The following is a 16,180-nucleotide window of genomic DNA, read 5'->3' as shown; positions in this document are numbered from 1 at the left end:
ACATGGCAGAGCTATTCCACTTGCAAATGGTGTCAGCTAATATTTTGTTTCAAAATCAGAAAGTCAAACCAAATGGAACTTGAATCTTTTAGAATGGCTTAGGCCCTTTAGCTGTGCACCAAACTTGGTCAGAATCAGTGAATTATTTAATGGTATTCTTGAGAAACAACCCAAAAAGACATGGTGAAATGATAAGATGCTAAGTCCAAAGGGACTTTATTTCATCTAGTCAATTAGAATTGCCTTTGGAATTTATGATACAAGTCAGAGTGCTACACAGATTTTGCAATACGAAATAAAACTAGTTCCATAAATGTTCCCAACTGAAAGAGCAAAAGAACCAAAAAAACATGAGAGACAGTTGTCTCTCTTCTCTACTGGCAGTATCACAATACAATTTCTTGATGAAATCAAATTATGTACATTTGGGGGGCTCGTTGGGGGAATATCATGTTGTCATTTGAATCCCCTGAATTACCGTGGAGAATTGGTTTGTAGAAATCCCTGTATATTCTAGCCCCAACTCAAGGACAACAGATTATTGGAGGAACAAAATATTTAAATTGGCAAAAAAAGCAAAAGGCCCTTCTCGTTAAGATGTTGCCTTCCAGCAAGCACTACTAACACTCAGCAGGTGATGTGAAACTCTGTCATCTACCACTTCCGTTCTGGTGCCTAAGCAGGTTTAGATCTCAAAGTCTTTCTTCCCCTTGATAAGAACTACTTCTTAAAAATGTTGATGAAGATTTCATAGGTTTCTTTGAAAATAATTATTGAAAAGAAATGGCCCCAGGTTTTATCTGTGCATAGCAATAAGTCTCAGCTGCAAGAAAGTTTTTTTAAGTCAAGATTTTTCCTTCCAAAAAAACAGATTTGTACAAATGCATTTAAAAACCTTATTAATTGAAGCAGGCTACAGTCCAATTACTCTGGTGGCTTGAAAACAATCCCAAAATAATAAAATATATAATGATGATGGTTGTTTTTCCCTGTTAATATTACCACAATCTGAGAAATTCTTTGAGCCGTTGCACTGAAAATGATTTGGATCCTTAAAGACAATTAATTACAGAAGACCAAAGAGAGGTTTTGAAAAGTGAAAAAACTAAATATAATCAGGCCTAGTAGAAATACATTTGGCATTATTTAAACAAGCTATGTTTTTCTTGACTGCTCTTTTAGCATTTTGCCACTTCCTCATTTTGCCACAGATGTTTTATTTTATAAGTGGATGAACTTCATCATTTTCATTGACTAAAATGTCTAAAAATAGGTAAACAGTTATAAAAACAGCAAAAGGTTAACAAGGCTGAAACAGAGGCCATATGCTGGCTTCTTTCTTGAAAAGTAAACATATCAAACTGAAATAAAAGAAAATCTAATATGAAAAAATATATTCTAACTGAAAACGAGAACTCATTACACTAATTATGACAGGAAATGTGTTTTGGTAGCCTCTTACTGAAAAAGGTTTTCTCACGTCTCACATCCTCCCTTCTCTTCCCACCTCCCCACCCTGAATGTACACACACAGAGGGAATGTTTTCCATGAACAACCAATGTGGTGAAAAGAGGAAATGCTCTAAAGTCACTTTCCATGGAAAATAAAATTCCAACGTTTAACTCCCTTCTTGAAGCTATGGCATCATAATCTCCAGAGGGCCTCTGCTAGAATACTAATATTTCATTTCATTCACCATTACCAACACTTTCAGAACTTGGTTCTGCCATTTTCTCATTCTCTGGCACTAAGACACTTGCTTAAACATTCTAAATCTCCTTCCTTCATTGGTAAATAACAAGGTACGTTTATATAAGGATGCACGTTTCCTACAGTTGTGGGGAAGACGACATGGAATGATGTCCATAAAGGGCTTACTTTGCATCACGCCTGAATTGTAAAAGGCGCTCAATCAACAGTAGTTGCTACTGCTATTATCATTATTAATTATTATTGTTACAATTCTCATTAGCTAATGGGAAAGGAATAAGATCCAAGTGGGCTCAATCAGATGATTAGCAGGCGAAGAGAAGTGTGTGGATGAAAGCCACGGAGGATGAGAAGTTTGCAGGCTCTGCCGTTCCATGCTGTACAGGGAGCAGAAGACTCTAATCAACACCACCACCTCTTTGACAAGTTTGCCTGCAGCCAGGCCTGGCTCTATTAACTCATCTGCCACTACCACAGATGCCACAGTCTCCATATTGGTGGGCAGACTAATAGAAGAAAATCAGTGCAAATCCAGAGCATTTGGATAATTTCATCTCCTTTGGTCATTTCCTAGGAGAGGTCAAAAATTGTCCTCTTTTGTCTAGGGTGGCTGAAGACCCACATTCCTGTTGAATTTTTGCTTCCTGTTTTAATCTCTTAGCTCTTGATTGTGGAAAAATAATTGAGGAGATAGAGAGGGTTAAAGGAAAGAATAAAAGGGAATAAACATGACTTTTATATCCATATTTAGTATTCTTTTCTGCAAGATTCACCTGGGGATTTGGCTAATCACATATTTGCAATTGGTGCTCAGCCCAGTCCCTCATATGCTGCAGGAACACCATCATTTCTCTGGCTGTGATGCACAAGTGCATTTTTAACTCTACCTTTATGGCCTTTGGATCGTTTCTGCCTATGAAAATAGAGCCAAGCAAGAATTTCCTGAGCTTCTGGGTTCTGGACTTGAAGAAGCATTTCTTCACAGAGAGTATTCAGAGAACTCACATTACACCAAATTTTAACAGTTGTTATCCGAGCTGTCAATAAGTGTGAGAAAGGCTGTCAAACAAAGCCAAATGGAGTTCCTTACTGCAAGACTTCTCAGAGCCTTGAATGTGTTAATATGGAATATTAATTCCTAAGAACAGCACTTCTGGCCATCCAGTACTTTTTTTAAAATCACAGAACATTTCCCCAGAATGCTGAGGAAAGTGCCAAGATTTTTTTGTTTTTGTTTTTGTTTTTTGTTGAGACGGAGTCTCGCTCTGTCACCCAGGCTAGGGTGCAGCGGCATGATCTTGGCTCACTGCAAGCTCCGCCTCCCAGGTTCACACCATTCTCCTGCCTCAACCTCCCAAGTAGCTGGGACTACAGGCGCCCGCCACCACACCCGGCTAATTTCTCATTTTTTAGTAAAGATGGGCTTTCACCATGTTAGCCAGGATGGTCTCAATCTCCTGACCTCGTGATCTGCCCACCTCGGCCCCCCAAAGTGCTGGGATTACAGGCGTGAGCCACCACACCCGCCCCCAAGATGGTTTTACATCTAAATTTGCTCATTTTGTCTTAATTTATGTTGACTTGGTAACCTAAGGTCATAAAATCTATTTAAGGAAAGAATTTTAAAATCCCATAATCATCCTTAGTAATACTGGTATGAAGCTTGTTCAGGACACAGAACTCTGAATCTTTAACTAACACCACAAGTCTTGAGATATATACAAAGATGGATAACTCATACAATATCAAACACCTGAATTCTATGAAAAACATTTTTCTTAAACTCCAATGTAGACACTTGAGGATTAAAGCCAGAAGTTACTTTGAGAGTTGGAGGAAAGACAGAGTGATTGGTTCTGTCCCTAAAGACATTCTCCATAAGTGGCCCCTTTTCAAACTCCATGGAGTAGACAGATACAGGCAAGTGCCTCTTTTATATGTTCATGCTCACCCATAACCTACAGAACAGATCCGATACATATGGATTTGGTTGAAACATGTGAACTTGGCTAACAGTAATGGTTTTGTTTTGACTGCAGGCAAATACATTGAATAAAAGAATAAATGTATGTCTTGAGGAATCGGGGACTATGCTCTCCAGAAGCAGACAACTTCTCTGAAGTCTCCTCCTAGTGAACAGGGTTGATTTTGTCTGAAATCCCCTCTTCCTCCTTCAGTCAGTCAGCAAGTTTTATTTATCTTTTAGATGCCTCCAAGTCTTGGGGGTTGGTGAAGGAAAGAGTCCAGACATTCTTACACCATTGGAAGGCAGATTATGTTAGCCAATTGAATTCCCTCTGTCCTCAGGATAAAATCCTGTGTCACAGGTCACTAGGTGTGGGAAGTTCTCTCTCCACTTTGGAAATAGTAGATAGTAAGGGTCTTAAGCCTGGAGTAAAGACCATCATTGCCATAAGGGCAGAGATGGCCTTCTTGTAAATGAAACCAATACTGAGGAGAACAGACTTGGAAGATGGCAAAGTAAAGAGTCCTGATGACAGTGTTCAAACTCTACCCTGTAGGTCTTTGACCCATCTCTGCCTCTAATAAGAGGAACCAAGCAAGAATTTCCTGAGCTTCTGGTTTCTGGACTTGAGGAAGCATTTTTTTTTTTTTTTTCACAGAGGGTTTTCGAGAGAGCCCTTGGATCTAGCCACAACTCTGAAACATATCCCTCCAAAGTTTCAACTTACAGGCGCAGTAGTGTCTTTTCTGTTTCAGCTAGTTTGAGCTGGGTTTCTAAAGCTGCAATAAGAAAGTGGCTGAATAATCCACTCCTATTCTTAAAAATTCATGCAAAATTTGCATTCTCCTTCATAATACATCCATGTGTGTTTTAAAAAGAAAAATATGTTAAATTATTTACCTTTGAGTAAAGTTGACTTTCCAGAAGGATGTGCCATGTTTATACAGTGTCTTCTCTCGCCCCTCGCTCACTGCTGAGGACCCCAGTTTTGAGTTGCATGGTTGTGGAATAAGAATGTAACAGTGCCTTTCTGAGACTTTCAGTCTTACTATCCTGAAGGAAAGAGAAGGAGAAGCTGAATGAAAGAAGATGAAGAAGAATTACATCCTAGGGANTTAAAAGAAAATATGTTAAATTATTTACCTTTGAGTAAAGTTGACTTTCCAGAAGGATGTGCCATGTTTATACAGTGTCTTCTCTCGCCCCTCGCTCACTGCTGAGGACCCCAGTTTTGAGTTGCATGGTTGTGGAATAAGAATGTAACAGTGCCTTTCTGAGACTTTCAGTCTTACTATCCTGAAGGAAAGAGAAGGAGAAGCTGAATGAAAGAAGATGAAGAAGAATTACATCCTAGGGAGGCTCACGTACTGGCCTCCTTTGCCTGGAGCTCCACTGACTACAATTCATAAAGCAACATGACTGACTGTTACTGAGCACTTACTATGTGCCAAATGCTTTAAATGTATGATTTTACTCCTCATAACAACCTTTGAGGAGGCTACTATTATTGCTTCTAGTTTATAATTTTTTTAAAAAAGAAACTCATTCAGACTTTAAAAAATTATGCAAGACTACAAACCTAAAAATAACAAAGGCAGAGTCAAAACCTAGACAAATTAGGAACCTAAAATCATCATTATCATCAACATCATCATTATCATGATCACATTTATTATATGCCAGAAACTGCTCAAGTGTTTTACCTAAATAATGGAACAGGTAGTTAATTTTATCCTTTTCTCAAAAATGGGAAAACCAAAATTAACTTTGCTTAAAATGACACAGCAAGTATGTCTCAAAACTAGATGATCTTGCTCCAGAGTCTACAAACTTGGTAGTAGATTATTGATCATAGTTTTCTTCTTTCCTTAGCCTTTTAGGGTAGATAAAAAGGAAGAACAGTGCTTCCTTGTAAAGTAGAAGAGGCCCCAAGACCCTTATACCATCCTATCTATGTACGAGAACTTCCCATTGACAACCAAAGGTAAGAAACAGAAAACTTTGCCACAGCAAAGCCTCACCATTGTCTACATCACACTCAAAGTTGCACCATCTACAGTCTGGCCCAATTCATGTCTTCTGATTTCACTGGGTCATGTCAAAGACCCTTCTTGGTAGTAGAATAAAAAGGGGCAAGTAGTTATATTAGTTTTCTATGGCTGATGTAACAAATCACCACAAATTTAGTGCCTTAGAAAAACATAAATGTATTACCTTACACATCTAGATGTCAGACATTGCAGTGGGTCAGCAAGGCTGTGTTCCTTCTGGAGGCTTTAGGGGAAAATCTGTTTCCTTGCCTTCTCTAGCTTCTAGAGGCTTCTTGCATTCTTGGCTTTCGCCCCTTCCTTCATCTTTAAAGTCCGCAGTGTAGTATCTTCAAGTCTTCCTTTGACTCTGACCCTTGTGGCTTCCTCTTTCCCGCATAAGGACCCTGTAATGACATTGAGTCCACCTGGATAATCCAAAAAACAAAAACAAAAAAACAAAACAAAAAAACACTTCCCATCTCAAGATTCTTAATCACATCTACAAAGTCCCCTTTCCCTTGTAAAGGTAATATACTCAGAGGTTCCAAGGATTAAGATGCGGACATCTTTGAGGAGCCATTATTTTGATTCCCATATACCTTCCCCAGGGCCCAACAGACACTACTGCTTGAAAATAACTTCAAGCTTCATGATTTCAGTTTTGAGTCACATCTCTCTCCTCCAGCTCCGGATCATGGATTGGAACCAGAAGGTTCTCCTGCTGAGTCCAAGAGGGAGCTAGAGAAAGGGGTTGAGACCATTCACACCATTATTCCTTTTTCTTCTGGCCTAAAGGTCATTATCACCTTTAACTCACAGCATTGCCATTTCTGATTGTCAGATACATTCATCTCTGGGTATTTGCTGCATCTGAAACTTCCAGAGTAAGTTTACACAGTTCTCTCTTTAATACTTGTGTTTTCAAACACAGTATGAGCAGTGATTATTTCCTTCTTTAGGTCTGAGATCACTGTGCTTTCCATACTTCATAATAGCAAGTGATTTATTTGTTTTAGAGCCTGTGTTCTTGGATTCCCTCCCAGGCTATGTTTGAATGGCATTATAGAATTTTGCCAATCTTTGTTTTCTTTGCTACAATATCAGAGAAATGGAACTGAAATACCCACAGTTTTCAGACATTTCTTAACCAACTGACTTCACTTCCATAGTGGAAAAAAAAAAAGTAAACTCTTTATTTCAGTCTCACATACAATTATGGAGTCTCTTCACTCTCTTAAATCTTGGACTAAATGAAAGCAGTCATGGGTCAAAGTTGGCTTTAAATTATACATTCTGAAAGACGAATAAAAAAAACAAACTCTCCTTACTCACATATTAGGGCTGAGAAGAAGGGCCCTACATTTAAGAATATCATTTGTCCTAACAATAGGTATTTTCAAAGCTTTGACCAAATCTTTGGAATTCAAAGGAGACCTGGAATGGAGTTTTAAGGGAGAGCTAAGGAAAACTGCATTACTCTGCATAAGAAAGTGGAAGACTTTTTGTTTTTGCTTTTTTTATTTCTTTAGAGGCAGCCATAGACAATACATAAATAAATGAAAGTCATGGTGTCCCAATAAACTTTACAAAAAAAAAAATAGACGATAGCATGTACCTCAGAAATATGTAGAACTATTATGTGTCTATAGTAATTAAAATAAAAGGGTATAAAAAGGTGAAGAACCCTTGAGTAATACCCCAAACTATAAAAACCGGGGCAGTATACGGCTGATGTGGTTTCGCTATCACCTTGAATTGTAATCCGTATAATCCCCAGGTGTCAAGGTTGGAACCAGGTGAAGGTAACTGAATCATGGGGCAGTTTCCCCATGCTGTTCTCATGATAGTGAGTGAGTCTCCCGAGATCTGATGGTTTTATAAGCGACTGGCATTTCCCGTATTTGCATTCACTCCATCCTGAAGCCCTGTGAAGAAGATGCCTGCTTCTCCTTTGCCTTCTGCCATGATTGTAAGTTTCCTGAGGCCTCCCCAGCAATGCAGAACTGTGAGTCAATTAAACCTCTTTCCTTTACAAATTACCCAGTCTAGGGCAGCAGTAAAGAATTACCCAGTTCTTTATAGCAGCATGAGAACTAACGAATACAATGGCACATACACCTCTCCAGAGACAATTACGGCAAAGAGATTACAATATGCTGAAATTACAAATAGGTTATTAACAGGGAGTTGGGGTGGTTTAACAGGAACCCTAAGACACAAGAATGACATCAGTGAAAATAGCATCCATCTTCCCCTCCATGCTATGTATGGCGAAGGTTTGGCAATAAACAGGACAGGTCTTAGGGTAGACCCAAGGAGCACTGTTCCTGATAAACTATGGTTGTATTCCTTTTTGAGAAGTAGGAGTGGTGGAAATCACATGGACTTGGTTAACCACTAAGACCTGGGTACAAATCCTACTTCGACCTGTCATTAGCTGCAGGTCCTTGGACTACTTACTTCATCTGTGAGTCTTAGTATCCAGCTTCGCCAAACTTTATAAGGCTCAGGAAAAATACAAAAGGACAGAACGCCATGAGGGAAGGGCAGGCCCTTAATGCACGTTCCCTTCCTCTTTCTTATGCTGTGGTTATTGGTTTCCCTTGGATGACCATTTAAAATAAGAGTCTGAAACACTCCACAAATGTGTGAGAGCACAGCTGCTCATCTAGCATTTCAGGTTTTCATTACGCAAACTGATAAGACTTATATTCTGTAATTGGTGCATGTTCTTTTTTTGCCTAATGACACTAATCTGTTTTTATCTTAGTCATTTAACTGAGTTTCATGATTAGCACAGGCAAGGTTTTAGGGATTTAAATCATTTGTTTGATGTTTTTGCTTTTAGGCATGTTTGATTATTTATTAAAATCGATAAAATCAGCTGTGTCAACTAGTTATTAAAACTATAATTCTTTTATTGGCTAATAGCAGGAGGGCTGAAGCAAAAGAAAAAACTAAAACATTACATGAATTCTTGATTATGAAGCAAGTTTCTATAGGGGTGGCCTACATACTTTGCATTAACTGAAGCCTGTTTAGAACAAGTCTGTTCTATCTTTAGTCAATAAGGAAAGGACCAAGTGGGTAAGCATATGTGCAACTCATGTTCTAATTTATGCTTTAAAATAAAAACAAGTTTGAAAGAAGCAATGTGTTCTGGTCTTCAGAAAAGAAATACCAAGTACGTGCTAAGGGAGAGTGGTGAATAGTATCCAAAGATGACTTCCCTCCATTCCTTCCCACCCTGTACCTGCATGTCATTCCAGCCACCAATAGGTAAATGTTCTGCCCCTTTTTCTGAATCTAGTTCTGCCTGTGACCTGCTTTGGCTGATGGAATATGGTGGGGGTGACACTCTGCCAGTTCTGGTCAAGGTCTTCAAGAGGCCTTTAAGAGCTTCCACTTTGAATGTAGAAAGCCAGATGCCACGCTCTAAAAAAGCTTGGGCCAGAATACTAAATGATGAAACACCACATGGAGAAAGAAGGACACATGGTGAAGTTCAGAGATGCAATGTGGGACAAGCAAGTAGCATCTTCTTGTAGCTCCCAGCCCAGCCCACCCCATATGGAACAGAAGAACTGCCCAGATAAGCTCTACCAGCATTCCTAATGTAAGTACTGTGAATAATAATAAATTATTATCTTTTTAAGCCACTAAGTTTTGGGGTGCTCTGTTATTCATCAATATATAACTCAAACAAGGGCAGGAGGGATAAGAGAATGACCATAGACTTTCAGGTAACTTTTAAAATAAAATATTTCACTGAAGGAGTGAATTTCTGTTGGCCCAGGATTACCTCTTCCCTTCAATGAAATTTCAACACAAAGAGCTCCTCTTACTGAAACATTGTAGGAAAGAGAGAGAATGCACACAGATGAGAAAACACTGGTCTAGGATTCAGAGTTCTGGCTCCAGCCCGGGCTCTGCCACTCAGTGAAACAATGCTGGATAAAGCAGTTCACCCTCTGGGCTTCCATTTTGTCATCAGTCAAATGAATAAAAGTGGCTAAGAGGGTCATTTGGCCTAGGATTTTACAGCCTTAGGTGTAGATGCTGAAACATGAACCTTATGTATTGTTTTATATGTAATCAGAGAAAGATACTCAAGGATGGATAATAGATAACGTTCTCCACAAAACTTTAAATTTGTGTCTCATTATCTGAACTCACTGCCTGTGTAATGTGGTGTTATAATTTGTTTTTAAAAGCTATAACTTGTGACCAATGTAATTATGTTGCATTGTATTTTGTATGCTAACTAAATTTTAATTTGAAATTTTCAAACTTTAAAAAATGTTCTAAATATTATAAGCTGGTTTAGGTATTTCTTTGTTTCTAACATTTTGGAAGTCTTAGAAGATAGAACTGATCTGTACCTCTTTTAAGCTGTAAGAAATCCTAGGTGTTAGTAGCTATGTTGTCTCTAGGATCCCTTTTAGCTCTATAAGTTGACTGTCACCCAGGTTTTCTTTCATTATTGTACCTACAGAATAATAAAGTACATATTGAATATAATTTGTAATTTTTCTGATGTCTTTTTATGGTACCAAGACATCCTTCTGAACTGATAGGCTTCATCAGAAATAAAAAGTTTGTCCCAAGAAATCAAAATAACTGTACAGAATGTTTCACATGTCTTGGTGGTGTTAACAAAATGTTTGCCCACATAAAGAGCTAACTTACTAGCCATAGGCAGCTCTTAGACAGGTGTCTCATGTCTGTGTGTGTGCATGAACACATGATAAGTTACCAAAATCATAATAGTATTTTAACCCCAGTTATATAAACAATTTAGCCTCTCCTCCTCTCCTGCAAAAAGACAAAAGAAACAGAAAGAAAAAAGATGCTTTTAACTTTGTAAAAAATTAAGTACCCAAGAGAAGAAAGAAAAAAGATAGTAAATATTTAAAATATATGCAAATTAAAGCAGTATAATACCATTATCACCTGTCAAACTGGCAAATTAAAAAAATTAATTCCCAATGAAGCCAAAATAAAGACATTTTCATTCTAAAAGACTGAAATAATTTGTCACCAGATACTTACTAAAAAATATATTAAAAAGTATTCTTTAAGCAGAAGGAAGATTATCCCAGATGAAAGAACAGAGATTAAAAAAAAGAGTAAAGAGCAAAAAAAAATGGTAAATATGTAATGTCTCAAAATGAATACTGAATGTACGAAACAATAATACTAATGTCTTACTGGCTTCTGTAATATATAAAATTAAAATACACAATGTCATATTAATCAGTAGGGAATAAATAGCATTAAAGTGGCTATCACTAATGTTCATAATAAAGTTAAAAGTCCTAATATTAGACTTTGATATGTCAAAGATAGATTTAATAGCCATGTAAATACCAAAATAATATAAGTAAAACTTTCAAACTCCTAGAGAAAACGTGAGATAATAAAACTCTTTAATATAATTTATCCAAAACACAGAAAAGAAAAGAAGAGAGGATAGGCTAGATAGATAGGAGACACTCTAATATATCAATAATTACATTAACTATAAATGTACTAAATGCTCCATTTAAATGACAAAGACTATCCAACTGGATTTAAAAACAAAACAAAACAAAACACTCTAGACTGTTTAAAAGGCATAAGTATAATGGTTGAAGGCAAAATATTTTAAAAGAGGAAAATATATGCAATATAAAGTAACAAAATGGAAACTGTGAAATAAAACAAAATATATTTTCAGTCAAAAGTACTACTGGAGTAAACAGGGGCAAATAAATAACAAATATTTACTCACTAGGAAAATGTAGCAATTCTAAATTTGTATGCACCTAACAACATAACCTCAAAATACATGAATCAAAAATTAACATAGTTATAACAAGAAGTAGGTAAATCCACAATCATAGTAGAGTATTTTAACATCTATTTCTCTGCTACTGTCAGGCCAACCGAACAAAATCAGTATAGATGTAAAAGATTTGAAGGATACAACTAGCAAACCCAATTCAAAGCAAGTACATAGAATACTGTCCCAAACTAGATAATGCACATTCTTCACAGGCACATGTAAAATGTAGCCACAGTTGATAATAGGCCATGAAGTAACTCCTAATAAATTTCAAGAGGTTGGAACCATACAGAGTATGTTCTCTGACCTCTAGCAATTAAATTAGTAATCAAAAACAAAAAGTTAAGTAGAAAATCCATAAACAGTACTTGGAGTTTAAGAAATACATGTTAGTAGCCTCTACTTCCAGCTATGACAGAGTTGATAGTGGATAATAATCCTCTTCAAAAATAACTATAAAACTGGATATAAGAATAATGATGATGACTAAATGTAATTCTACCACTGTTGGTGAGAGAATTATAAGTGACTTGATGGTTGGCTTTTGTGTTTTTATATATTCTCTGAGTTTTCTAAATTTAATATTAGTCACTTTTCATAAATTCACTGAGAATTACCTTTTCACTCAGTGACAATAAGAAGTTATTATGAATAAGCTGTCATTAATTTTTTAATTAGTTATTTCTTCTATCAGTAGTCGTTATTCTCATATGGGGGCCTTCAACGCTGTTTGATGTTACTAAAAATCTACTAATTCTTTGACCCAGCAGTTCCATTTCTACAAATGTATTTCCCCAGAACACATTCACATATCTGTGCAAAGGTGGATATGCAAGAATACATACTGTATATAGACGTATATTCTGAACTTTTATTTACAGAACACTAGACTTAAATGTCCACTTACAAAGGCCTGGTTAAATAAACTGTGATACATCCATATATAGAAGACTCATGCAGGCATTGACCAAGAGTAAAGTAGGTCTCTATACTCTGATATACTGTATGTCTTTGGTTAACTCTCTTTGTTTACAAGCAACAGAAGTTAATTCTGGCTTATGCAAGCAAAACAAAATGAATTGGAGCAATATGAGTTGATCCACAGAATGGACAGGAGCCTGGAGAGCAGAACAGGAAACAGTTACCCTAGACCACTGGGCATCAGGTATTGCTCCATCATCTTGTCTGAATTCTGGCAATGCCTTTCAAATATTGTTCTGATCCTGAGTATCTCTGGATCTGGCTGAGATTTGGTCTAAGGAGAAATAAGCTGGGTTGCATACCTACCCATTGGCTACCTGAGGACAGGGGACCTGCTTTACATTCCCAAAAGGAGTATACAAAATTAGAAAGTCGTGATTCCCCCAAAATAAAATCAGAGTGCTATTTAAGGGGGAAAGAACGCTATACAGTAGAAAATGCATCCTCTACACACTGTTAAAAGAATAATGCAAAAACAAAAAGTGTATGCATAGTAAATCACCATTTGTGTTTTTAAAAAATGGGAGAGAATACATATTACATATATACATGTAGAACATATTCTTAAAACAACAACAACAACAACAAACACTAGAAACAACCTTAACATTGTATCTCCCATTAGGTCCTCAGGGCCCATTCCTTTCTGTATTTCCAATGACTAACACTATGTATTGCACTAGAGAGACTTACTTTTCATCTTTTAATGTTTTTCAAGTGCCTGAAGTTTTATGCAATTAAAAGGGTTAAGGATCATTCATAAAGACAACACATTTTAGGTGCCTCAAAAATTCTTTAAGAAGTTTGGGGATTGTTGTTATCAATGACCCACCACATCATCTCTCTTCCCTAAACCGCCTCATTGTGTATGCACCCATACAGAGAGCCAAGCAGAAAAGTGCTCATTGTCCAATGGAACAAACCAGCTCCAGCAGGAGAAGCTCCCCGTCTCTGCAGTGCACACATGGCAACACAGCTTCTCCAGGGCCTCGGGAAATAATGACTTATGGAAAGATAAATAGTCAAGGGTTATTTCGTCATCACGCTGGGGCTCCAGCTCTTCAGAGGTTTGCACTGATAGCAAAAACACTGTTGAGTGTCTAAATAATTTGAATGATATTAATACAAGACCCCAGAAAGAGGAAAACAACAATAGCTTGATGACAGCAAGCTGACAATGGGAAGCATTTTGCGGGCTGAGATGATTGTAAAAGCAAACAATGGTGATATTGTCCTTCTGGTGTTATTGTGTAATGCTGTAATTTATGGATGAAGTGGAATTTCAAACAAAATAAACAGACTTGAATTTGTTAACTAATACAGTAAGCATAGAACATTCTGTTATGTGAAACGAGAAATGGAATGTTTTATACACTCCTGCTATTTGCTAAACAGAAATATGTTTATATTTGGCATAACGTCTTGCTTTTGGTTTTGCTAGCTTTTTGAGAATATCCTTTTCATTTAATCTTGAACAGATACAAAATGTGGGTGAAAGAGAAATATTGTCAATATATACCATTGTACCATTATATTATAGTTCTAGAAGTTAAAATTACAACAATAATAACTTTATCTCTATCACAAGTGAAAAGGGACAGGTTCTCTTGTCCCCCTCACAGGGCGTATGATGGGAGTGTGGCTCATTTCTTCAGCGCCCCACTGCTCAGACCTCTAGAGGAGCATACCGACAGGCAGGCTGTGGGGCTCCGACCCCACGGCAGTGTCTAGGGGTGACTGTTTACAGCTCCTTAAGCCCCAGTGGACTTGTGTGTTCCTGAAGTCCCAGTGGGCGTGTGTTACTGGGTGCTCTCTTAGTTTGCCCTCTATAGACAGCTCGTGTTAGTCACCTCAGTTGGACCCTCTACCTTATCGCAAGGACAGAGGGCTTTCTGTATCCCTGGATATCTTGGCTTGGTGTACCAGAAAAATTGGTCACAAGTGGCTTAGAGAATGAGTGCAAAGTTATATTGAGTAGAAGTAGCTCTCTGGTGATGGGGGAGTGAGACGGAGATGGTTTTCCCCTGGAGTAAGGCAGCTCAGCAGCCCCAGCTCTCCTCCCACTGCCCCAGCCAAACTCCACCTTGTCCCGCTGGTCAATGGCCTGCCGATGCCTGTCCGCGTGCTCTTCCCCCATCGGGCTCTCGATGACCAGCCATCTGTGTCTTCTCCGAGGATGCGTTCCTCACGACGTCTAGCGGGTGTCTGCCCGCTAGGGCGTGGCGGGGCGGTTTTTATAGGCCCAGGATGGGGGCGTGACTGGAAAGGGTGGGCTCGGAAAATGCAACATTTGGGCAGAAAAGCAGGAGTTCCTGTCCTCACCTAGATCCATGGGGGTGGAGCCCTAGCCAGGGATCCGCTTTCCTCTACCCCTCACTTCCTTTCCCCACTTCCGTATCATTTAAAGGGACCACGCTCTCCTCTTCCCAGTACTCCCGTATCACAAGTAAGCTATGATATCATGTTGAACTATTTAGTTGCATTTACACTTATAAAAGAAAAGCTACTTCTCTGTAAACTATAAAAAGCAGGTTTTTATCTCAGTAAGGATTGTTAATAATAAATGACTACTATTTACGGAGTTCTTGGATTCACAAGAAGTGAGTCAGCAATGACAAATTACATATCTTATGTCTCAGTGCTGAGAATAGTGCTTGGCACTTAGTAGGTACTCAGTAGATATTTGTTGAATAAGTAAATACTTCTTCTACAAGCAAGGTCTTGTTTTAAGCCACGGTTACATCTGTCAAAGACAAAACTAAGTTCGAGACAAAATGAACAAAGGCTGTTTATTCATAAATTGATGGCAAGGGAACCCATCTGCTGTCACTTTCATTTCAGCAGGGTTCCCGGGTGTTAGAGAGGAGAGTGATTTTTATAGAATGAAAAAGGATAGGCTGAGACAGCCTTTGACTGCTGAGGGTTCTATAAAGGTGAGATTTCTGGAAGCCAGGATGATTTTCTAATTGATCTTCAGGTACATTTGACCACCTTTGGTTGACTGGGAGGGAGCAAACAAGCAGTTTGGAGGACATTCTGGAAATGAATGCTAGAAACAGAAGGTTTTCCGTGGCCAGCCATTTCCTGGAACATGTAGTACTCAACGGGGTGCCTTTTTTTACAGTCAAACTGTCAGGATGGTCCTTTATGAGAAGCTGACTGCTTGGGCCAGTTTCTAACATCTGGGTTCTCTCCCCCACTTCATTCTCTCTCTCAGTCTTGCTCTCTCTCTCTCAAAACAAAAGACAAACAAAACAAACAAAAAACCTGTCACCTAATTGGCAAAATCTCCTAGAAAAAATAAAATAAGTCTGTTTTAAATTGAAAACAATTACTACCACTTAAAATCCTAAGTGCAGTAAAATAGGAGTGATATAACCTCATATGTTCATGAGAATGCATCTGATCCAAGTAAACCTGCATTTTTATACTCAAGTCTTATTCAATCATGGCTGTGGTCTTAGGACAAAGTTCAGTATTTTACTCAAGTTTGAGTGATATCAGTGAAGCATTGTCCTAAAGATTCAGGAACATGCTTTTTATAGATGTTATTGGAGTGCAAAATAGCCACCTTAAAAAAAAAAAAAGCTTACAAGGATTCACAACCTTTCTAGTGGCTTTGTCTTTATTTATTCATTTATAAAGCAGCTATCTAGGGGGAGAGT

General features: G+C 38.0%; 1 long non-coding RNA gene across 2 annotated transcripts; it reads right to left on the bottom strand.

Annotated features, from left to right (window-relative positions):
• Positions 1-2,942: 2,942 nt before the first annotated feature.
• On the bottom strand, positions 2,943-14,824 carry LOC108523543 (uncharacterized). 2 transcript variants are annotated; one of them, XR_001883836.1, is made up of 4 exons: positions 14,599-14,824; positions 5,892-6,132; positions 4,821-4,973; positions 2,943-4,456 (listed from the first exon to the last, which is right to left on the bottom strand). It is a non-coding gene; the product is annotated as an uncharacterized LOC108523543 (long non-coding RNA). The 2 variants fall into 2 exon arrangements; XR_001883835.1 differs by lacking the exon at positions 2,943-4,456 and having other exon boundaries at positions 4,841-4,973; positions 5,892-6,111.
• Between the last annotated feature and the right edge of the window lie 1,356 nt (positions 14,825-16,180).

This window comes from Rhinopithecus bieti, unplaced genomic scaffold (assembly GCF_001698545.2).
Source record: "Rhinopithecus bieti isolate Rb0 unplaced genomic scaffold, ASM169854v2 scaffold_74573, whole genome shotgun sequence".
In the NCBI taxonomy this organism is placed as follows: Eukaryota; Metazoa; Chordata; class Mammalia; order Primates; family Cercopithecidae; genus Rhinopithecus; species Rhinopithecus bieti.
This window is presented reverse-complemented; position numbering and strand designations above follow the sequence as displayed.